This window comes from Triturus cristatus, chromosome 9 (genome assembly GCF_964204655.1).
Source record: "Triturus cristatus chromosome 9, aTriCri1.1, whole genome shotgun sequence".
Lineage (NCBI taxonomy): Eukaryota > Metazoa > Chordata > Amphibia > Caudata > Salamandridae > Triturus > Triturus cristatus.
This window is the reverse complement of record NC_140592.1, coordinates 851,567,679-851,593,733: the sequence shown is the minus strand read 5'-3', so window position 1 is coordinate 851,593,733 and position 26,055 is coordinate 851,567,679. Positions and strand designations below refer to the sequence as shown.

At 41.0% G+C, this 26,055-nt stretch overlaps 1 protein-coding gene across 6 annotated transcripts in view; it reads left to right on the top strand.

Annotated features, from left to right (window-relative positions):
- LBHD2 (LBH domain containing 2) overlaps positions 1 to 26,055 on the top strand; it is a 334,397-nt gene that overhangs the window by 135,745 nt on the left and 172,597 nt on the right. For 4 of the 6 annotated variants that reach the window (XM_085626324.1, XM_085626321.1, XM_085626320.1 and 1 more), the window contains exon 2: positions 23,531 to 23,609. The gene's annotated coding sequence lies outside the window, so the exon portion shown is untranslated. Of the gene's footprint in view, positions 1 to 21,963; positions 22,096 to 23,530; positions 23,610 to 26,055 lie in introns of those variants that run through there. The other 2 variants (XM_085626323.1, XM_085626322.1) reach the window with 2 other exon arrangements.

Sequence of the window (26,055 nt, the reverse complement as noted above, 5' to 3'; positions counted from 1 at the left end):
TCCATCAGTGTTATTTATTGCGAATGCATTTAAACCAATGATTGGCCAAGTCAGCACTTTGTGAACAATCACACACTGTTCCGAATTTGGAAGCTATAAATCACATCAACATATATTTTCCTGTGACATGGGTTGACTCAAAATGTGTTTAACTAGATAAAGTGCGTGTTCGAAAGGACAAGCATTGTTGAAATGTGCAACCATCAGGACAATGCAATCAATATTTAAAGCATGCTGAAATATAGAATTGAAACATCTGCTAAAGGAAATGTTTTTGATTTTCTTCCACTGCTGTACAAAATGTGCACTTTCCCTCCACGGTCACATCAAACGCTTGTAAGTAGGAGCCAGTCAATCTCTATTCTGTCCACTGAGCTTGTGACATTAATTATAGAGGGGTGCAATAAATAAATGGGGTGGATTTACCAAAAATCGTGCAATGAAGTACTATATGAAAAAATCCCATGTTGCATTATGTGAATGGCCACAATTTTCAATTTACTATGTGCTGCAGTGGCGGCTACTGCAAAAGTAAAGTGGGGGGTGGGCAGGGTGTTTATAATAATAATGAAAAAAACACATCTGTCGTCATCGACGACGGACGCCTTTGTTGTTCTCTGCTCCTGGCGGTCACTGCAAAAGCTCAGGCTCCCCGTTCAATCAGGACGCTGCTCTCATGCTATACCTAGCATGAGAGCAGCGCCAGGATTGGTCTGAGTGGCCTGGTCTGCTGCTTAGACAGTGCATGAGTGTCTGTACTGTGTCTCCAATCCAGGTTTGAAACACAGTTGGGTTGGAAAAATAGATGTGCGAATATCAGACAGCGGGCCAAACTGATATGGGTACTTTACAGTGCCCATCACTCCTCCTCCTGCCATGGCCCACCCCACCCTACACTGGCTCAGTCAGTCACAAAACAACTAAATTATATTATTGTTTTATTATCATTTTGTTTTTCTGTGACTGACTTTGACCAGTGGGGTGATGCTCCTCCACTATCACGGAGGAGTCCCCCCTGACGTGTTGTGTGCTGATGATGTCCTGAGCCATCACACGCAAACAATATTCAGTTTGGTTGAAGCTAAACACTATTTAGTTTTGTGCCACGGTGAAAAGACAGAATGAGAGATGACATGCACTGCAATTAGTACAATTATCTTGACGAAGGTGACTGCCCAATGGGTATAACATAGAATTCCCATGAAAATTGCACTTATATTGTGGTGCGCGATGTCTTTTTAGCCTTTTGTAAAAAATTTTTCATTGGGTGCATGTATTCCACACATGGCTAAATCACGCCACTTTGTATAATTTTAGGAAATATGGCTTTGCGTGGAATCCTGGGGTTGTTTGCAATGTTCCCACTCCATTACACCCCCTTTGTATGAATTGCCTGAAGGTTCATGCTATTCCACACAGTGAGGTTTTGTGTTGCACTCGTCCATTTTCAGCGCAAATAAACCTTTTGTGCACAAAGGTTGATCAGTGTTATTGTTTGTGTTGTTTAGCTTCGCTTAACATCTTTGGCGCCTGGTGAGAGTCTGCGCCCTGTGATAGAAAACCTGGACCATAATGCCCATCATATAGTCGCAGTAGGTCAAGAACCAGAAAATGAATATGCCTTAATTTTTCTACCTCTGATTATTTAAAGTTGATGCCGTCTTTTCATTAAGGTGCGTGGAATACAGATATTACATATCATAATTACGCGATACAAAATGCGATGGAAGTCAGTAGTGCAAAAAATATGCTATTGCAATTTTTATAAGTGCAGTTTCTGCCTTTGCTTTCACGTTGTAGTGTCAGTCTGGTGAATTTTCATCTGATTCTGAATTTTCCATCGAAGACCTGTCTGAACCAATTTGTGATGATGTGTTATAGATCTCCTCCCAGTTAGGCGACTTGACTCTGGATCACAAAACATATTAGACTTTCCCCAATGCATGTCCTTGGTGGTAAATAAAGGAGAGATTTGTCCAAACAACTTTTACCCCCGTTTTATAAAAGCTGATATGTGGAGGTCACTGCATCACAGGAATATTCATGTGTGAATATTTGTTGAGTTGCATTTTGGTGTGGTGGTAATGTGTGTTGTTTTCGTGCTGCATTATTCCAATATGTTATTGTTATTTCGTAATGTGGTTGTTGCTTTGTATTCTGTTGATTTGTGTTGCATCCTGTTATTTTTTGTTGTGATGTTGTGGTCTGCGTTTTGTTTGAGTGCTGTCCTCAGTAATTATTTTAGTGGTCTCAACAAACGCTATTAACTTTCCACACAAAAGCAGCACATTTCTTTAGAGTGCCACTGACTATCTGAGGTAGAAGCATACCTCAGCTCCAGTTCCCCAATCATTTCCAATCAGACCAAAACTATCCTAGAGCCCATGCCTTAAATTAGCAGTTTCAGTGGTCACGTTATTGTGATACAGCCCTTTGTATTATTCATTGAGCTGGGCGAGTATGACATTTGGTATTTTAATGGTAAAGATAGAAGGGCTTTGCTGTTTGCTTGCACATCTTCTAAGTCAATTGGTAAGCCTGTTTCAAGGTGGAAAGTAGATGTGTGAATCTGTGTAGATTCTTGGTGGGATTAAGGGTACCTTAATAGTCAACATTATGGTACGTCTGTCTTGTTAAATGTATGTTAGGTGTTAAATTTGTTATGTCGGATGATATGGAGTTATGTATCGTTCAATAAGTGCTGACGTGACCTTCAGCCATTAATGTCTGTACCCTAATCTAACTTGTGGCACTTTTCTACAATACTAATCATTAAACTTCTATAGGTGCTGAAAGACCCTTTGGTGTTGCAGTCTCCTACAGTGAAATAGTGTCGACCATCCTCTTGCCAGAGCAGTATTCATGGAATGTATGACTTTACAACGCATTCCTTTGTAACGCATGCCTTTACCACTCATGCGTTACAACGCGAATGCCATCACCACGTGTATCCTTTACCACAAAAATACCTTTAACACGCATACTTTTACAATGATTTTCGTTGTTAAATTATGCATGTTAATGGCATTTTCTTGGTAAAGGATATCGCACTAAAAATCTACCCTTTAAATTTAACCTCGCGCGACACCACCCCCTCATTCCCCCTTACCTCTCCTCTCCTCGATCTTCCTTGGTGACGTTCTACGTCGTTAAGAGGAAGCAGAAGTGTCCTTCCGTTTCCTCTAACGACGTGGATTGCCTCCACATCTCTCTTAAAATGATGGAATCAGGTACGGTTTTTTATATTTTATTTTGGGGGGGGTGCCCCCCCCCCCCCCCCAAGCCCTCTTTTTTAATCCCACGCTTTTTTGGGCGGGAGACCCCCCTTACCCCCCCTTTTTTTTCTTTTAACTTTATCACACATGCCTTTACTACGAATTTCATAGTAAAGGTATGCGTGGTAAAAACTTTTCGTTGTAACCACGCAAGCGTTGTAATGTATGCGTGTTTAGGGTTATGTGTTGAAACGGACGCGTTGTAGTGGCCGTTTCCCGTATTCATGTCTTCTTGGGCATGCCTCATGCTGATTCTGTTTCCAGCGGCACCATGAATTCTAGACACTGGTCACCCTTATGTGTCAGTGCATCTTGTAGGATCTCCATAAAAGTGAACCAGCTTACAGCATTGTTACTTTTCTTTTAATGGGCTAAGTCAGTAGGTGAAGCAAATAAGAAGGAACTATTGCTTACCTGCTTGAATGAAGACACAGACCAATGGACTCATTAAGACCTGTGTGCAATGTTGTACAAAAGATTGTCTTTCAAGCTCATGCCTGCATTTAGTTTCTGGTGGAAGTGTGAATGAGGCAGCAGACTGATGAGAGGGGGCGTGTGGGGGGCATTGGCGGTCATCCTATTGTTAGCCCTTCCAAGAGGCAGCAACAGTTTATTAACTGACAATTGATAGTTCCCCTGGGAGTCCAAAGAGGCTAGAAACAACCAGTGACCCACTGTAAACCAGAGGGTAGATTATTGTGTGTCACTTTGGGGCGGTGCCGTCCATTTATACTGCAGTGTTCAGAAGCACGTCTAACAAGAAGAGGGTAGAGTTTATAGGCTGGGTAAAGATACTGGAAATCTCTTACTTCCCTGCTACAACACACCTGTGTGCATCTACACATTGTAAAGGAGTCTTTGCGACTCCTGTGCAGGGACTAGCTGTTCCTTTATTGCACTGTAGTATTTTAAAGCAGTTACATGCATTATAAGCCGGCGGGATGCAGTGCAAGCAGGACATTTGTGTCAGCACAGGACAGCTACCTTTGCAGAAAGCTTCAACTAAAATTCCTCCCCATTTGTGCTGGTTTCAGAACTTTTTAAATCAGTCTGTACGTGCTCCTTTTTTTAGCCTCAATCCCCTGGGTGAGGCTTCTGCCGCAGTGGCGGCTAGTGGAATTTGAATGTGGTGATGCGTAAGAGCAAGGAAATAATTATATCGAGCACGGGAACCTGACAATTATGAAGGGGGGTTGGCGAGGTTCCCCCTGAGAAAATGGTTATATATCGGTGTATTTTGGTGCAATTTTCAGCACTATTTCTGTGTTAAATGCAAGAAAAAATTGAGTTTTTAAATGCCTTTATGAAGGAAAACTCATAAAATATTTCATAGAATTTCTAATTTGCCAAAGAAATCTGTCCTACGAATGGGGCTAGAGTACCAAGCAGGACTGCTTGAGCTCTACCCTTTACAATATAAAACACATAACATAGGATCATAAACGTCCACAAAGAGAGCAAAAGCATTTGTGTGAGTTTGTGTTCTAAACAATAGATGAGATGTCTCTAACTGCACATCCAGGTGTCTGCTGATGTTAGATATGGAGTGTGTTGGCTGACCTTGGAGAGCCATCTCCTTGGAGAGGCACCACTGCTTTTGAAGGCGCTGATTCTGCAATGCTGTGAATGGATAGTGTCTTTCGGTGTCTCAGTTGGCAAGAACATCACCTCTCTCACACAAGTAGCCATTTATCAATTGTATACAGAAAGCAGACACCAAGCAGGGGGGATACGTGTTTAACTACTAGCACTGCAGGGCACATATTTCTTTTGTTCATATAGATGAACAGTGAAAATGGCATCCTTACAACTGCCAGTAGATGAGATAGGAAGCAGAGAATGATTTTGACAGTAACTAATTATCATCAATTCGTATTTCTATATATAGTTCTAGTGGAATGTTAAAAATATTGACTTGATGCTGAAAAAAGGTGTGCAACCAGGGCCTGCATGAATAAGTGTGTGTTTGTGAAAGACCAAAGATGTGCTAATAGATGTGTGTGAGATCAAGAGAGTTCCTGGGTTTCTATGCAAGCATGGGAAGCATGCAATTTTGAGTGGAGGTACATTTTTGTGCAAAAAAGTGTATGCACACATGAAAACATGTGTCTATGCATGCATTTGAAGGAGCCGAGTTCCACATTCTAGATTTACTCTGGAAGCTTTGGTAGATGTCTCTTTTTGTCTGCTTGTAAGTTTGGAGGGGAGAAAAATCATTAGCCAATTATGCATTCCCATTCCAATGAACCATGACTCCGAAGGATCACAGACTCCAGATCCAAAGTTTAGTAGGTTTATTACAAAGCCAAGAACAGTTGGACATACAAACACCTCAAAACGAGGGTGTAAAAATACATTGGAACTAATACATAGCCAAACCTATGGGTGAAATTAAGATGGTGCAGCATGCACAGAATAACCAATTCCAGGATCAGGACGCCAAAGATGACTGCTCCGATATCAGGAGTTCCCTTCATTGGAGGTTCGTAGGTGAAAAGCATGAATCTGTCCCTACACTACTACTAACGTGACATCCCTACTTAGCATTCCCCAGGCAAGTTCTGTAAAGGTGTCAGCTCATGAAGGTTTCCTAGGAAGACCATTCATGTTGAATGGGTCAAGTAGCATAAAACTACAGACCTTGTTCTAAGATGCAGTCTTTCTCATTGCAAGGTAGAAGTTCCCAGACTCTGTCCCTAACTCCAATAGATGAACCTGTAAAAGACGTCCTACAATGCTACGAAACATCGCCCCATCTAGGTAACTTTCCGTGTGGCAATGATGCTCCCAGGCCTTGGCTCAATGACCTTGATTCCCAGGCTCTCACCATCCCACATTATCAGCATCGCTGCTCACATGTATCTTTTCCTCCCTAAGCCTAAATCCTAAAACAAAGAGATTATTCTAACTAACAAGGATGAATTTCTCCACCTCCAACAGAAATGTGAGAAAGACACATTCTACATACACATGAATTTCACTAGCAAATCTTAACGTGAGAGGGACCAGGGAGAAATACACGTTAGACCTACAGAATTCAGACAACATAAGAGACAGCACATTTACTTCATAAGGCACACGCATGAGTGGACAGCATTACGGTGCACTTTGAAATCAATACATTGCATCAAGCACACTAATCATGAAATTCTCATTAGCCACGTGGACAGTTCTAAAAATTAACGTTTTCATCTAGTCACATATAATTTCAAAGTTGGTTTTCTTCATGTTTTACGCTGAAATACCTCTAACACTTCAGTTTTCACATTATAACAGTACACGACCTAATTACACAAATGTTAACGAAATAAAGGATTATATGCGGACGAGAACTACTCATAATGCACCCCTACAAACGACAGAGCAAATTGCACTCTATCACATTTGTGCGTGTGTGTATTTCTGAGTATGTGTGCAATGCAGTGACTGCTTGTGCAAGTGTTTGCAAAAACCAATTGTGTGTTTAAGTATGTGTAAACGTGTGTTGACTTTGGGGAAACATCTGTATGGGCAAACGTGTGTGTGCATGTATATGAGCAGGTGAATGGATGTGCATGGAAGTGTGTGCACTGCATTGGTGCACGTATTTAAGCGCCTGTGACTGCGCATCAATGAAAGTGTACAATTTAGCAAGTGGATCGCAGCGAATGTTTATGCAAAAGTGTGTTTTCTAGAATGTGTGTGTGTTCAGTGAATAATCGTGAATCATTGAGTGCCATTTATTATTTTAAGATGAACAAAAATTGCCAATTAATCTGATTTTATAGGGACTGCTGTAGCAGCTTCTATTTTAGGAACAGCTTCCAAGTTATCACTGGCCCTGGTTATGACACTGCTGAGCTTTAGTGAATCTCTTGTGTGCAAATAAGCAGCAGAAAGGAGTCAGAACAGGCAGGCACAGAGGTCAAATCAAATGACAATTATATTGAGTTAATTCAGACTAGCTAAAAGCTGAGGGCTCTGATTTACAAAGGTGGAAAGTGTAGTCTCTACTAAATTCCAAAAAGTGTATTTCATGTGGAAAGTTTGACATCAACAATACACATTATAGCACTGCAATGAGAAGCACTTTTTAAAACTGATGGTGTTTAAACATAAATTTACAGAGATGTAGAGAGATGTTTCACCTCCACCGCCTAAAAGGCCCCAATCCCCCCCCCATATCCTCCCTTCCCTGACCCCCTTAACTGGGGTCCTATTTCTCCCTTTATTGGTCTAAGTTTGAGATATAGGCTTAGTTCTCCCTAGGTTCACTAGCAATAATACTTGGTGATAAATACAGGTATAATGTCCTACATAGACATACTTGAGTGTTAATTATTTCGCTTCTTCACTGTTGGTGGGCCCACACAACTCTTTTGTATGAATGGCACTGAGGCTTTCTTAGCTAATGCAATGTACAGCTGTAGCCCTTGTTAGGGACGCAGCGCACAATCCTCCTCTTTCCTCTTTTTCTTTTTCATTCTCCCTTCTTTTTTTTAATTTTATAATCTTGCCCCCACTTTTTGCTTTGATGTAAAGAGTAATGTCTTTCTCTTAAAGGATTCTACAGATGTATTTTGATATTAATATTAGGATTTGTTTTTTTCTAATCTATGTTTCTTAATTCTTTTCATTTCCCTGTTTCCAATATTTTCAATAAACAGATTTGAAAAATAAAGATGAATTTAGAACCATTCTGCCCCACCCTGGTGACTGTGCCATTAGTGCACTAAGAGGCAAGACACTTATCATGTGCAACCTGTATGTGGCTCAGTTCTTATAGCTACAGCAACACTATAATCTGTTAAATCAGACACACTAGGTTTACACAGCTGCCCCCCTGATGGTATTTGAATGTGCTTAAAAATGCAATAGTGCAGGAAAAGATAAAATGAAAGTTTGCCTAAGATCACACAATTTGGTTAAGAGGGAAGCCACAAAGATCCCATTTTTTTCTGGTTTCCCCTTGCATAAATCAGCCACTAAATGGAGATCTGTTTGTTTCTCCTTGTTATCTGAATGGTTAACACTTTGTTTCCACCTCTGTGCATGAAGATAATGGTAGAACGAATGTGGAAGGCAGAAGAACTATGTGAAAGCTCTGCTTGTTCTTTAAAGGCTTCAACGGGCCAGGCCTCAGAGGACAGAAAGCCTGCAAGAGAGGCCGAGATATAAAGCAACTTGAGCTAGAGGGCAGGGCATCAAGTTCGTGTGCTGAAGGTAAAGAAAAGAAATAGAACCGTGTTTTATATCTACCAATTATAAGTTAAGCAGCGCACCCGCATAAACGCAGTGGATGTTGAAAACTAGCAATAATAATAGCTTGCTCTTTATAAAGGATTTCAAGCTGCTGTTCTGTTTCTTCTAAGCACTGTAATTATCTTTCTACTTCTGACCAGCAAGTGTGATACTCGCATCCTTGGAACTACCTCACCTACTTCCCAGCACTCAACGTATGTACACAGGGTCATTGAAAAATGCAATTTTGCAGAAATCGATTTTTACGTTTTAAATTGTTTCAGCCTCGCTTGACACATAATACATTTTGAGCTGCCTAGTTAAATGTCTACAATCAGTTAGAGATAGTGTCTGACATCTTGTCATTGTTAACTAGTCAGCTTTCAACTGTTGATTGCTGAATGTATGCATTTACTGGACAGGCAATTAAGTTCAGATTGATCAAACATCCCAGTGATGTTGTTGGACTGGGCTGCATGAAACAACAAGCATTTGCAATGCAATCAATCTCGCCTTTGGAACCTTCTATGTATTTAGCTACGCAGCACATTAGCCTGGGTGCTGAAACATTTACTGTTCTTAAACATGGAGGGAAAGTAAGCACCAAACTGCGTGACACACCAGCTATGGGAACCCATGGAGAGAAATATTGCCTTTCAGCGGGAAAAGGTATCACCCAAAGCTCTGTTTTTAATATAAAATCAGGCCCTTTGGTGGTCATATCACTGAAAATACAAGATTTTTTTTGTATTGTCTATGGGTGCTCGTGGAAGACAATTTCTATGGACTGGAATCTAGAGAAAGCTAAAGTGATTCTGGTATTTTGCTGACCTCTGCTGGTCGTTTTCTATCAAGAAAGTTAAATAGAGGCAGTTGCCAGAAAAATTTAAAAAACAAAGTCCCTAAGCAGAAAGCAATTTTGCTGTTTTACTGACTTCTACTGATCGTTTTCTATCAAGGCTGTTAAATAGAGGCAGTTGAACAAGCAGAAAACAATTCTGGTATTTTACTGACCTCTGCTGGTCGTTTTCTATCAAGACAGTTAAATAGAGGCAGTTGAACAGAAAAAAAGTCTCTAAGCGGAAGGAGACAAGTCCTAGGGCTGATCTCCAGAGCCCACAAAGTACATACACATATACGTATATACTAAAGTATATACAAGAGGTCTCGAATGCTTGACCTAAAAACAAAATACTTACATTTAAACATAAAATTCATCACAGACACTGTTCTCATGTCAGCAGTCATTTCAAGAGAACATGGCGAGCATGGCACACCTCTATTTATAGTGTGTTGTTTTGATTCCTAAAACACCACCCTATGAAACATGCACGTAATATACAGGAAATTAACCACACTGTCATGCAATGCTTTTTAAATGGAAAGCTTTAAGCTGTGCTTTCAAAGACCCATTGGATTAACAAAAGGAAAACATGATACTCATATTGTACGTACCCGCTGTCAAGTAACTATTTTCTGTCATCCTTATCCACCTGCCCCCCGCTGCCGTGCCTGCCCATGTGCATGCCAGGCCAACGTAGACATGGTACCAGCCAATCCAGATACTGCTCTCATGATATTTATGATAGTAAAGAGCATGTGAGCTGCGCCAGGATTTGGCTGAGCAGGTTAAACTGACGCTCCATCAGAGACTTGTGGGCTGTGTCTGTGCAGTCCCTGGCTCCCTGACAGTGTAGAATAGTGGAGGCCTGGACTGTGCATGTCACCCTGGACATGGCCAGACTCCTGTCGCTTCAGTTACATGGCCCCACTTCTGCTCAAATTAACCATGCCCTAAAAAAAGCAGACTTATGCCCACATGGGCAAAAACATTAATGTATATTTAAGCTGAAATAACATATGTGCTGTTTGTGTGGCAGGCGGCTCGCAGTAAGTAGGGCGACACTCCAGTGTCCCCTGTGGAGGAGCTGCCGCTGTTCTGCAGCTGCAACAATTGGAACAGGGAATAAGACTGCGCACCTACGCTAAGGAAAGCCATTGATAGGCGATGAGGGACTGCAGGAGCTCTCAATGCCTGGAGCTATGAAGAGACAGCTATCATTCACATGGCTGCTTCCAGAGGCCTCATGTCTGAACATATCAGCACATCCAGCATTTAAAACTACAGTATCCTTGCTAGGATATTTAGCGTATTGATATTTTCCAGATTTTACCCTTTGCATAGTAGGGCCCTCTCATCAGCAGACCAAAGAGGTTTGTGTGACTCTATATCAAGATTCTAAATTTCCACATACAAAATATAGCATTCACCCATCCACTACATCACCTACCACTACCTCCTCAAGGCAAGTATCTATGTAGATATCACTGAAAAAAATAAAAGTTAAAGCAACGTTAATAGTTAGGTGAAAATGTCAGTGAAAACATTAACATTAACATTTTGAACTAATAAAAATACCATAGAAATCCACCAGTTATAGTAAGTAGAGCTAACTATGTCTTGTGCACCCGCCATGCACTATGACATCACTGATAACATCTCAAATAACATTATTAATGGCATCACTGGTGACATCCAATGAGTGTGTTCATTTGTTTTATAATTTAAAAAGTGGGGGTAACTACCATATCACTTCTCTGATTAATTTTGTACAGCCTGTGTCCAGCTAATGGTTGTTAGTTTTTACAAACCACATGTGCTGTTAATGCATCATAGGTGTGTAGAGGTATTGAAGACGTTATAAACCTTTGAATTGAAGAATAACTCCGTGCACAGTTGACAGTTGATGACTTGTGTGCAGTATATTCCACACAAGTTATTTGGTTCTGCAGAAAAGATTTCCAACAGGGCAACGATTCTATGTGCCTATATACTAAGTATTGTAAGCAGCCTTGACTTATTAGACATGATTGTCTCAGCATGAACATTTCTACATAACATAGAAGATTGTATGCAACGGGTGCTAACCTATGTACATGTGCTTGTTTTGCTTCAGAATATGGGCTATTTGTAAAGTTTTCACCATACTATCAAGGCTGCAGGTAGTATGATATTTTGCACCTTCAGACCTTGGTTATTTTAAGTGAATAGTGTCTATTTTGACAAATGTTGCATAGAGTGTACACTGTTTTAGTAGACACTTTTTAATACTCTGAGGTGTATTTCTCAAGAGAGTTTAACTGTCTGCAAATAGTGTGGTTCAGAGTAAATTCTCTCCAGAAAGTAAACACTGTTTAAAATACCCACTTTTCTACTCATATCAACTTCATTTCTCAATGTAGGTTTGGAGACTTTGAAGGGTTTGATACAGGTAAAAGCTGTCCGTAGTCGGGCATTAATTTTGAAACAGATGTTGAGTATCTTGAAGAACTTGGCTTTCTCTGAACAGTTGTATACAAAGTGAACACCGTGCACATTAAGGGTTTCCCATATATCTCTGTGTGATTGTTAATGTGACCTAGGCTACCATTGAAGCATATGGCATAGGGTCAATGTTGCACATAACACATGCCTGCTATACCTAAGGGAGTTGTATCTGTGATGGTATTAATGATGCTTCATATTATTTTGAGCTATTTTGTACTTACTTTCAGGCCATACTGTTTTATAGAGTAATATGTACAAAAGAAGCGTGGATGATGTCATCAATGATGCCATAGAACATGTCATGAGTGATTTAATATGCAAAATCATAAGCAATGCATGGCAGGGCATAAGTTATAGGTAGCTCTGCTAACTATAACTGGTACAACTTTTTTTTTGTTCAAATCATTAGTGTTGTCACTGACATAGTCACCTAACTATAACATTACTTAAACCTTTGATGTTTTCAGTGAATTTCTAATTTTTTTTTAACAAAACAATCTTTTTATCACACCTAACTTTAAGTAACTTTAACCTTTCGTTTTGTCAGTGAATTTCTAGTTTTCGTTTAAGTTAAGTTATATTTTATTAACATACGTAAAGGTAACCACCCCTACACACAGCCTTCCACTGTTCAAGATGCAGGGGAGGTTGGGAACAGGACCTGGCCATGGTCAACCCACCTGAAGGCAGTTAACCCCTCCCTCTTCAGGCAGGCAAACTTATGCGGCGCACAATCTTTCGGTATGCTTGGCGTGGGGTTGACTTAAGGCACTCAGAGGAAGCCAACTCCATGCCTTGGATGGCCTTTATTTGTGTGTTTCGTTGGGTAGCCTCAGGCCTGTCTTGCAGCCAGGCCCTGCATCCAACTCCTCACAGGCAGCAAACTCAATGCTGCACACAGTCTTTGGCTGTGCACTGTGGGGGGGGGGGTTGGTTACAGGGTTTGGCCTGCCGCCACGCCTTGTGGCCAAAACTCAGCAGACTGCCAACCCACGCCTCTCACAGTCTTTGGTGCACAAAGTGTAGGGTTGACCTTTGGGACCTCAGGGACCGCATGCTCTGGGGGCCAAAACATTTATATTAAGGAGCGAAGGGTGTGTAGCCCCCCTCCCGACCCTTAATTAGCCACTGGGACCCCATTTCCCCAGGGCCAGTTCCGATAAAAAGGGTAGTGGGGCAGGGTAGCCTCCCTTCCCAAGTCTTAAAAGGTTCCAAAGACCCCAGCCCTTGGGGTCAAATACAATTAAACATGGGAGGAGGGCATGTAATCCCCCTCCTTAGCCTTATTAAGCCCCGGGCCCCCATCCCCTTTATAAAAAAAGGGGCAGAGGCATGTGACCCTGAGCCTTCTTAGGCCACAGAGATCTTTTCCCCTGGGTGAAACCAATACCCCAGGGGAGACCGGCCGCATGGTCTACCTCCCTGAGACCCTGTCCCCTGAGGTCGGTATTTGTTTAAAAGGGGAAGGGACTGCACGGCTCCCTCCCTGAGCCTTCTTGGCCCCCTTGGGATCCATTCCCCCGGGGTGCAAGGTGGGTGCCTAGTACACCTGTGGCACCCACAGATCACATGTTGAGGGCTGCGGGGGAAACCTCAGGACCCCAGTGGCCACAGCTAGCTCCCTACACAGTACAGGAGTCAGAATTGCTCCTGCCTGGAGGGAGCAACTGTTTTTTGCATGCTCCCTCCGGGCTGGAGCAATATATGTTCTGTTTCACTGTCCGCATCATTGCAGGCAGGAAAGAACGCAAATCTGCGCCCAGCCAGCGGAAGCATGTTTAAATCTCCTTCTGACTGGGAGCAGACTTACATGTTTGTTCCCTTTTGGCAGGTAATTTAAAAATGCTCCCATCAGACAGGAGTAAACGCAAACACTAACAATGGTAATTAAATAATACTTTACGCTCAAAAACCATAGAAATTCACTGGAAAAAAACAAAGATTGCAGGGACGTTATAGTTAAGAAATAAGATCTAAAACTCACTAAAAACCAAGGGTTACAGGGAAGTTACAGTTAGGTTCACATTTTACACACACAAAACCATTGGAAATCCAGCAGTTATAGTTATGGTTATCTCAAGTAACTCTAGCTCGTGTTCTAGGGTAACTATAACTCAAGCCCTCGCCATGCACTGCTAATTTCCACACATATTACATCACTCATGACATCTTCTATGACATCATTGATAATATCACTGCAACATTTGCTGTAAAATTATTGATGAGAAAACTGTGCATGCTTTTTCCGATCACTGTGAGCCAACAATGGTTGCGACAAATGTAATTTGCTTGCTAAGATGTTATGCTTGTTTGTTTATTTTATGATATTGTTTTTATAATTGTCATTTCACACCGATATGTCACGTCCTGCTATACTTTCGGTATTAATTACTGCCACAAAAATATGTAGCATGCTATGTTCCGCCCATACTCTGTGTTCACTTCCTGCCAACATTTGCAGATTATATGTGCTCCGTTAACTCAAATAGATTGTTTTCCCCTCACTTTTCAACACTGTAACATTGTTCTCTTTATTTTGCATATGTACTTGTATCTGCTTTTATTTTACACAAAACACATTTAAGTGCTTTGACTTCGCTTCTGGGCACAGTCATTACGTATTTGTGCTTATCCCATGTAATGCTTTTTTACCCCATATGTAACTCCTGTATCCTCTACTTTTAACTATGTGAATCACTCTAATACTCTCAGGTCAAGTTTGCGCTATATAAAACTTTATAGAGAAATAAAATACATTAATAAATAAATATGCGCATGCCAGGGATCTCCATTTTCTAGAGAAGGTGTGCCGAATATTAAGTTGTGAACTCTGTAGCAATAATAAAAATGTACTTGAACTGAACATGAATGGGAGTCATTTAAAGAGCCAAGTTATCCTGAAAAACTGGTATGTCTCAGCCAATATAGCATGCTTCTCTCCTAGAGGCTATGTGCTGTCCATCATAGTTGTCATAACTCATTAATCCACTAATCTTCTCCACCACCACACCTCTGTAGTCTTTTAATAAGGAAGAAAACCCCAGATTCAAGACACAGGCTTAAAAAGCAAATATACAGTTTTAGATGAGGAAAAAACACTCAGAGCCTCTTTAGGTTCATGCAAAAGCTTAAATGTATATGCAGACCTTGGTAAAGAGGGAAAATATTTCCTCCCTAGAGCTGACACGTATAATGTAAGTCTTATGAGTCTGAAACAAACTCTGCACTTTCTGCAGCTGGAGTTCATGTAGCTGATGGAGACTTTGGATACAAATTTCAAAAATGCTTTGCTGGACAACCCCCCTATTGCCTCACGCGTGGTGACAAAGAGTGCCACATCCCACATAGGGTGTGTGCCAGTCATTTAAACATGTTCTGCCCTGAATGAAGGCAAAAAATGGGTACTCTCCTCAGTCTCGCAGAGAATTGCAATAATCTGACTTCAGAGTTTAAATTAATTTTGTACCTGTTTTCTTCTGTCACGTGGTGCATTTCTTTTCATTTTCTTTAACAATGCCATCTCACATTAACATCAGGTATTTCCTTGCTTGTAAATACCACCATTATGTTTTTTAAATGGTTCATTACCTCCTTTTCTGACTTTTTCATCAGTCCTAATAGAGTGAGGTAACGCCTCATGCCTCTTCTATAAACAGAATTACTTGACCTTCTCCCCCAAATAATTGCTTCTCTCACTCTCTCTCTTTATGCTGCTTGCTCCTTCCCATGGGCGTCAGCTCACCAAAATGCAAGGGGGAGTGGAAGTGACATCACATACTCTTCGACCTTATTGACATCCCTGGAAGTGACATCATATGACCCTTGCCCCCGTTTTTTTCCAGGAAGGCATGACTAATGACCCTAACATCACATTCACACTCTCTTACATCCCATTACACTCATTCTTATTCATTCTCATTCACTCATTGCATTCACTAATAATCTTTCTCCAACTCACTCATACTTACTGACACTCAGGCTTAGATTTACTTAACAGTTTGCACCGTGTTGAGGCAAAACAGTGCAAAGTGTTAGAGTAGGATTTACCAACAATGTAAATTGTGGTTTGCGTTGGATAGTAGCCCAAAGTAACCCAAAATTGCGCTATGCACTACTTTCCTTTCTATGGGTCAAATGGGCATTCCATGAGTGGGGATTGGGCGTTCCCATGCAACCACCACAAACACTGGAAGAGAGAAACTTGTGCCAAAATCTTAAGACTTCTCAAGGCAGGCATGACAAGGAGCAATGTTTTAATTTCTCCTCTTTTTTCCAACTGTGCATGTGTGCTGCATTGTGCAACACACTGCAAAGTGGGTAAAGCCTTAAAGCATCATTTTTGTACTGGGAGGTGCCCCTCCCAGTATAAATCCTATGCTTCAGAGAACGCGCACAACCTTGCACTATGGCGCAAGCATGTGTGTTCATTGGTGTGTGGCTGCCATAAGTGCACCAGCACACAGGGAGAGAAACAATGCACCATATCTTAGTAGGTATGGTGCATAGTTTCTCTATTTCTTTGACACAAGGCAGCACAGGATCTCTGGTGCAACATTGCCTTGTATCAAAGAATAGTACATCTGGAACACATTCTCATACAATCTCACTCACTAACTGTCACTGACTCTTACTTTCAGTCACACATACATGCTTATACATACAGGCACATGCTCACACACACACACACACACACACACACGCACACACACACACGCACACACCCACACACACACACACACACACACACACACTCTCTGACATAAACACACTCTCACCTGCAAGCATGCATACAACATACAGTCAAAAACATTTTTACTTACCACAACTGCCAGCAAAGGTATACTCCATTTTATATTACACTAATAGTGAATAATAAAATATTATCCACTATTAGTATAAAGAAAAATGGGTTGAAACGAAGGATTATGTAGCTGCCCCTCTGTTCTTGTCACTGAGTAGGAACTATTACATCAGTTCTCAATTACTTTGAATTGCAGCTGCTCAAAGTTCATGTCTGTGCTCTTATTCCTTTAAATTTCTGGTACTTAAATGTTTCTTTCCTATGGATGTAATCACTTTACTTCTCACTTTCCTGTTCTGACACTTATCCTTTAGGGTCTAGCATTAGCCAAAACCTTCTGATTTTATTAAAATTAAATGTATAGTATATTTATTTATCGGGCTTTATGTCAGCCCTCTTCATCCATTGGTCTGTTACTGTGTCATTCACATTTTTCTTCCACCCACTGCATCATATAGCATGGGCTGTGGGTCATCCCATTTCAGCCATTAGCTGACTGCACAGTTATACACAGCTTTCTGCCCTCTCAAAAAAGGCACAACCACACACAACGTTTCCCTTTCAGTGCTAAGAACCATTATAGCAATGTGTGCTTTTTGAGACCCCAAAATATTTTGCTTTTAGCAATTGAAATTTTCTTTAGATTGAAGAGGGCCTGGCAGCTTCCCCAACAACAAAGTGTGGCAAAACCCATGACAAAACAAAATAAGAATTGATAAAGTCAAAAGGCTGGTGGCCAAAGATAGACTAATTGGTGTTGCCTGCTTCTAAATGTGGAATTTTTCTCAACTATTTGGTATAGTTAGTCCTGTCCTTGTCTGCACCTATGGTTTGCATGGTGAGCTTTATTCTGCCACTGGACTCTGTCCTTTCGCCTCTGATAAGAATGAATGTTGTTTTGTTGCTAATGAGCTCTAAGCTGCAGTTTCTAGTCTAAACGATCTTTCCTTTTTACGAATGTGTAGTCTCTCAGCTGCTGCACTGGAGCTTAAAGATACAGCCGCAAACCCTAAAGGTGGAAATCAAATCATAGACCATGTATGATTATAACCTTGATGAGGAGAAGAGGATAGTGCACTGAATATAAGATGCATACTCTCAGGGTTGTGATGTAGCATCTCTTGGGTCAGAAGTAGCTGATTAATACATTTTGATTGAAGCGGACATACTATCGGGTCAATTCACAAAAGCATGTATGAGTATGAAAAATAGTACTACAGGAGTTCTCTTCTAAATGCATGAATATGCCTTTGTGGAACAGTCCCAAACTGACTGTCCAACTCCCTATTAGTAAAACTGCAAAGAGGGCGCATTAGTTTCTATTTGTGCTAAGTGTATATGACTATTTCCTGAATATTTCCATTTGGTTCTCATTTTAGATGCTTTTGGGCTGATTCACAAGGGCATGCACAAATACATAAAAGAGTACTACAGGAAAACTACTTTTAGTACTCAAAAATATGTTTGTGAATAAGACCCACTATACTTTACTGGGTTGAATGCAGGTCAAATCTGCAATTATAGGCCTACTTACATTACCTTTACCTGTGATCACAGAAGCTTTTTCTTTGGTGTGGGCATGGGAGAATGTTTGTTAAGGATATTTTAGCAAAAGTAATATTTATTAAATGTTGGTATGACTCAAAGCATCAGCACACTTTACAATGAGCATGTATAATACATTACATAAATAATTCCTGTCATAAGATCAAAGCAAACACATAATTAACAGTAGGAAGGAAGACTTCGTTCCAATGGATGGTTACAGTTCCTATAATGTAAGAGAGAAGTAACAGCCAGCAGGTAAGCTGTAGATAGAAGGGTATGTCTCCAAGGGTAGAGTGAGTGTGCAGAGTGAGGAGAGAGTACTCCTGTGGTGATACTGTGTAGCATCATCATTGGGCACGGTTGCTCCTCGTGGGGGTGGCGCTGCAGTCCCTCACGGGCCCTTGGCTGGGGGCTCTCTGGCTGTTACTTCTCTCTTACATTATAGGAACTGTAACCATCCATTGAAACAATGTATGACTTTTAGAAGCATTGGTTCAGGACCTTTTTCTAACTGCTCCTAGTCCCTCCTCCTATTTGATATTGGAAGGAAGACTTCACCATCCAAAATCACACACTGGGACAGCTTCCCCAACAATAAAGCTTTGCAAAAACCATGACAAAACAAAACTACAGTTGATAAACAAATGGCTGGCAGTCAAAGGTCAAACCTGTTGGCTTCACTAATGTTTTTTTAAAATTAGTGTTATGCTCAATTATTTGGTTTAGTTAGTTGTGTCCTTGTGTATACCTGTTTTTTGAATCTGCATGGTGAATTTTATTCTGTCACTGGATTTTGACCTTTCACCTATCATAAGAAGGAACATAGTTTTGTTGCTGTTGAAAATGACCATATTTTGCATGATATTCCCCCAGATCTTTCTCTTCTTTTGCTGAACCTATTACTACTGGTCATAGGACTCTGCACATTTTACTCCTGCTCCCCAGTGATACGTGGTTGTGCTTTCCTCTCTGAACATGTTAGAATTTTCATATCCCTAATTGCCACATTTAATTTACTTGGAAGTCCCTAGTAAATGGTACCACATGTATCAAAATCTGTGAACTAAATGCTACTAGTGGGCTGCAGTATTCATTGTGCCACCCCCTAAAGTAGGTCTGTAAAACATGTCTCCAGGCCTGCAACTGCAATGTGGGTGTATTTTAACCTGGCTAAATAAAGCTTTTGCCAGACTTAAACATTCCTCTTTATTGCTTGTAAGAGACCCCTAAAATAGGCCTAAATGCCCAGAGGACAGGGTGCATGTTATTTAAAAGACAAGACATGTATATTTGATATTTACACTTTAGCCACTTATAGTGCTTAACATCAGTTAGGGAGCAGGTACAAAACGATTCAAGGATTAATTTTTACAGTGATTTAAAATCTAACTTAATGGTGAAGTTGGTTTTTATATTACTAATTTGGAAACAAAACTTTTAGAAAGTTGTCATTTTCCTGCCTAAAACCAAAAGGCTACCCTGCCAGTGTCCATCTCTCACCTGACCCTTAACGATTCCACTGTGGTGAGATGTATTCTCAGAACGTGGACAAAGGGCTTTGGTATGGGCTGGTGTTTTATTTCTTTGAACAGAATGGCCCTGGGACTGTGGATACATACTTTCTCACTGACAGAGCTCACAGATAGCCCTGTCTCCTCTTTGTCTCTCTAGTCAGACTGGCACCAAATCCAGCAAAAAGGAATGAACTGATCAGAACTTTTTTAGGGGTGGACAAGGACTTGACCTCCAGCAGCAGGCTGGCACTGGTCATAAAAGTGGATCCCACAGACCTCTCTTTAGAATGCTTCTGGAACTGGAAAAAATCAGAAGGAGGATTGGCATGCTGCCTGCGGGCCTGAAGGAAAACTGGACCTGCTTGCATGACCACAGAAGTGACTCCAAGGGTTAGTTGGCTGATCTCCTGTTTGAGCTACATGGACAAAGCAAACTTCAAGAGGCCATTTCCCTGCAACTGCCTGGCTGCCCAGTACCAACTGGACCAGCCCTGGACCCTGCTGCTGGCCTCTGTTGGTGTGAGTCCTAACCCACTAAGTGCTGCGCCCTAGGTCCTGGACCCTTGGCTGCTGTTACAGTGTACTCCCCCTGTGCTTAAAATGCGAGAAGTGGGACTTTAAAACTTTCTGCCAACTTTCTGCCTGGAGAATCGACTGAGACCATGGTCGGTGTCTAAGTCACAGCCATCTACGTTCAATCTCCGGTCAGATTAACCCTGCTGGTTTACCACACTGAAGGAGATCTGATTTGCTGAAAAGTTTCTAAGTCAGAACGCAGAGGGCTTCATTGAGACTGATGCTGAGCAGTATCTGATCAACATAAAGAGCTTTCTGGGCATGTGCTTCGGACCTCGGAGCCTTTCCTCCTTCACTGATGACTAAATTAGGACCCGGCTCTTCAGCAAACTGCCATTGTCAAGCCCTGCTTCAGATCCAGCTTGCAGCTTGCCCTGCCGATGATTTGTATGCAACAACTTCTCTTCCATAAAAGTTTCTGTCAGAAAGTAAACTTTCCACAGGGACAAACTTGGTTCCTGTATCTGATCCGCGCTGCATCATAGTCGGTCTTAACTTTTGACTTTGACCCGGTCTAGTGCGACCAGATACCAATATTTGGTGCTTTGTGCTTTTTAAAGCTATTTTGAAGTTAAACTTCACAAATTCATATCTCTGGTTCTACATATTGAATTTTTGTTGTTTTGGTGTCAATTTATTTATTACAATTTACTCTAAATTAGTTTGGGATTTTTCTTGTATTTTCACTTTATCACTTTTTGAGTGCTGCATAAAAACTTTACAAATTACCCCTAAATTAATCCTGACTGCTTCGTGCCAGACCACCAGAGGGTTAAGCACAGGTTTTTTAATGACTATAATTGTTCACCCTGGCAAGGATTGTGAATTTTTATCTGAAGTGGGTTCTCACCATCCTCAACTAATGCTGCGATTTCTTACAGTTTCGACTGAGCTCTAAGTTACAGTTTCTTGTCTGAATTTTATTCTCATTTTGGGGTTGATTCACAAAGACATGTATGAGTACGTAAAAGAGTATTCTAGGAATACTACTTTATGTGCTCAAAACTTTCTTTGTAAATAGCCCTGCAATATTTACTGGGTTGAATACAGTGTCAAGGATATTTTAGCAAAAATATTATTTATTCATTGTCAGTATGGCCAACACTTTAAAAGGGGCACATATAATTAATTGCATAAACACCTTTCTGTTCTAAGACCCAAGCAGACGAAATAGTTAACACTAGGAAGCAAGTCTCCTAAGCTGGAAGAAGTTAGTGATGGGCAGCAGTGGTTGCCCGCAGCGATGCTTTAAAGGAATCCCAAAAGAGAGTGGGAGTACTGCAACACTGTTTTCTGATGATGAATTCTGGGCACCTTCGATCAAAGAATTCATTGATTATGTGAGGCATGGGTTCCCTGTGAGATCTTACATTTATTCGACAGGTAATGAGAAATGTGTAAGTCAAGGCCTTGGTAGGCAAGACACGCTTTGCTATTTGCAGTTCATGTGTTAACTCAGAGAAATGCCGAGTTATTTGTGTGAACTTTAGACACTGCAAGCGCATAACAGGCGCTCAGCTCTGTGCTGAGCCAGTGTAACTGTTCATGATACGACCTCTGGCCCTAGAGTAATTAATGCTGCACTGAAATAGTTCACTGCAAATCTTTCTCTCCTAACCTCAGTGCTTTTATTTCAAGTATACAATTAATTTGCAAGTTGTGCAGTGTTATCTAAATGTAATCCTTTCTATTTCTAAAAAGCATTAGGGAAAGTATGTGTTAAAGACCTGCCATCGGATTTTGCAGTCGTTCAAAGAAGTGATGTGCACTGAGGACCACTTATCGTGTCTCTGGGCAGTGCAAACTTTTGGCAAAAGAAAGTGATTGGGGATGGTTAGTAATATGTGAGCAGATCATTTCAGCATATGTTTGAATTGTATGTATACTAGGTTTATTTGCGTCAATATTAGTCAATAGTAGTCTACATACTGCTGCAGATTTATTTTATTTTTAGAAAAAGCGTTTTTTTGATTTTTTAAATGTTATCTTTGTTCACGGCACATCTTATAGATAAATAGGCCTGCACAGGAAGTCCATACCACTGTAATTTATTACATTTCTGTATTGCATGAAAGGAAAGTATATCAAACCTTAGTTTTCCACGGAGGTCATTATTGATATTTTGGGGAGGATGCACCTGCCACCCTAGGTCAGTGGATTAACTTTATTTAAGAAAGGAGAGATTTCCATTACAAAATCTCTTGATTTGTGGGCATGGGTATGACAACTTTTGATCTAGTGGACTATGACCTCCTGTTGCTTTGCAGGGTGAACAAACAACTTGCAATGAAGGCTACATTGTTACCAGGACAATGCATGCACTTCCTATTTAATAGGTAAGCAATTTTATTGGACCACATATAAAGCCATGCTGCTGGAGGATGCAACTCCCTCGGCAGAGATGGTCTTTGCATTGCCACCTTTTTTCCGGTAACTCATTCTCTATTTTCTGGCCAATATTCCCTTCTCTGTGTGGTCGTTCACCCTCTTCCGATATTCTCTGAATGCTCCTATTTTGTGAAGCATTATCCCCTTTGATCAATGCATCATTTATAAAGCCATCAGCACCGACACCACAGTTTATATTGCAGACATGTTTACCATCTCTGATGGCTGTCAACACACCCTCAGCCAGGACATCTGACTAGAGGTGAAGGAGTGAAAAATTATTTAAAAAACCAAGGCAACAGGCTTTTAACATCTATGCATCCAGGATCTTGAATAACATCCCAGTATTCAACAGGACCGCACCGGCATTGTTATAATTTAGGAAAGGGTTGAAGTTGTGTCTCTTTAAAGAATACTGCATCACTGTACATTAACAGTCCATAAACAAACTACCTCTCTTGCCACTCATTGACTCTGCACAGAACTCTGCTGCCTTTTTTAAATGATTTGGCTATAGAAATACCACATACATACATATATATAATTGGTACCCCCAAGACATCCTTTGTGTAGCTGATACCCCCTTAAGTGAAACCCTGTGTTGACAATATCAATTCCAGCCTCTACTGCATTTCTGATATTCTCTTCCAATCATGTATTGTGTGAATGGTATTCCTTTCCAACATCTGCCCCTAATGTGGAAATACGCTCTTGATAATCATCATTGTTTGTTTTTATATCCCTTTAAATCTCATTTGCATGAATATCAATCTTACACTTCCATCTCACTTTCCTTCTCCACATAATGGACTGTCCAATCAATCATGCAAACCTCTCATATGTTACTGAAATCACTTTTCATTCTTCTTTTGTTTTGCAGGTCACGCCCCGAAAACGCTCTCAAGTGGCTGAAATTGTTTCGTGTGCAGCTGTCCTCTCTTCCAACTCAGCTCTCTTGGGTGAGTGATACCCTTTTCAATTCCCTCCTCAACATCTTGGAGTATTTGTTTCTGACATAAAGGGTGATCTCCCAGGCATTGGTTTCTCTGCTTTTTGTGGGCCTTGGCTAAATTTTCCTGGTCTCTCCTTGATGCACTCAGACTCTGGATAGTCTCTACACATGGTCATGGATATCTGATGCTACAGTGGTTGCGTAGTGTTTTAGATACTACTTTTCAACTTTACTGTGAGTCTCCTTAAAGGTGCAGGACCCTAAATTATGTTATTGCATCATCCCTGTGCCTTGAGGCACAGAAGCTGGCATGTATGTTTGTGTCTGGTAAAGATAACGGCTCTGATCTTGAAAGTTATACAAAAAAGAAGAATATTTGTTCTGCAACCCAATCACTTGCTCGTGCTAGCCCACAACTACATTTACTGTTTTTTATAGTAATATTAATGAGGGCCTTGAAATGGCAGAACCCTTCCTCCAACCCTTAAAGTACAGCAGCTCCTGTGTAATGAATTAGGAGCCCCAAGCAAAATTAATTTTTGCAGTTTAAAGGCAACAAGCTATTTTATGCAATCTGGTGCCCCCTTTAGGACTATTCTGGTGTTTTCCTAAGGCAACTGATACAGTTGCCTAAATGTAGCATCAAGCCTGCAGTTCGGCTTACTAGGAAGGAATCTCTGTCTAGATTGCATATCTCCTCCATGCTTCCCTCCATAGCCCATGCCACCTGCCAACATCCATTTTATCCCTGAGCTCCCCACAAATAAAATATTTTAGTTTGATCATTGGTTTCTGGTGCCACACAGCAGGTACTTTAAAGGACCAGATTCCTCTTCTGGGAACTGGAGAGTGCATCATGTTACTTGAAAGCAAAACTTGGTTTCTGCAGTATTTTCGTATACATCCACACAGTGGAATTGTCCCCTACAATAAGTGTAAAGTAGTGCATATTCACACATGTATTCTGTAGCCCTTCTTTATCATTTTGTTGATATTTATTTTAATTTTTGAATAGGTAACCTTAGAACCTATTTCAATTTGTCGTTAACTGATTAATTTGTCACTTTGAAAAAAGAAAGACATGCAACATGTCAGTGCCAATAGCTGGGAGTTCTTAGAACAGAATCCTTTTCTCAGTCGGCTCCTGTGTCCTTGGTCCATCTGCTGGGCCTCACAAGGCATGCCATGCTCTTCTGATCAGCTGTTCCTACAGTCTGTTTCCGATAGTTGTTTCAGCGTTGCAGTCTGTTGCATGATCGCACAGAAGTTCAATACCAACAAAGCAGGCCAGCATTATGACAGGGTAATGACAACTGAGTCTAATGGCTTGTGCAAAAACAGAGAAAATGAGATAACATATAGTGTACAGCTGTCAAATAGGGACCCCATGTACAAAGTTCTTTTGTGATTGCAAATCCTGTGAATCTCAATAAACAGTCTTTGCGACTTCACAAGAGTAGTTTGCATGTACACAACCTGCTTTATGAGTCTAAAAAAATCTCCCTGACTCATAAAAGGGGTTTTGTGATGCATTACAAATCGGAAATAGGAAGATGCAGATACGAGCTACTCCCCTCCTATTCTGAAGTCCCAGGGGCAGGTTTACAAGCCCCTTGTGCTACTTTTGCATTATTTTTACCATGTTAAAAATGACGCAAAAGTGGCGCAAGGGGCTTGTAAATCTGCCCCACAGTGTTTAGTGATTCCTCCTGAAATTGTAGGCTTTTCAGTTTCCTCCAAACTCTAAATGACTTCCAAAGTCCTTAGGAGTTGAGTACGAATTGCTGTAATCCTTGTTTGTTTACCTGTCCATAAGGATTTGCCTGGTGGAGGAAATCTGCACATGGACAAGTAGCACAAGCAGAACATGTGAAACACTACTTGTGCACATTATTCTTCATTATTTTACTCTTCAGTGCAAGCAACTTGAGCACAAAGAACACCAGCAGTTCAGTGAGAGTGTTATTTATACTATTTTAGCCATGTGACTAGGAACTGGTGATAGGTGGGAGAGTGTTCATGGCTGAGTGTTTGGGGGGGGGGGGCACTGTTGAATTAGCAGAGAGCAGCAATAATATGGCTAATGGATGAAACTAGATGATCTGAAAAAACAGCCCTCGACCCCTGGGGCCAGGAGTTCATGTGGACATTGTTCACATGTCAGGATTTTTAAAAGAGGAAGGGTATACCTTATTTATGGAATCCGGAGCAGAAGCAGCCAAGTCAAAGGTTTAGAGAGAGGCTGCCCACACCTTGACTGTTTGAGGATTGGTAAAATGCTGGACCTTTAGTTGTAGATATTTCTCATTGTGTAGTTCGAGACAGCCACTCAAAATGTAGATCCCGACTAGGTATCGCCGGGTGCTGAGATGGATGCCCTTGTACATTAGACTGACAGTCTAGAAGGCAAGTCGGCTGACATACAAGGCCATCCTTTGTATGATGCTTTGTAG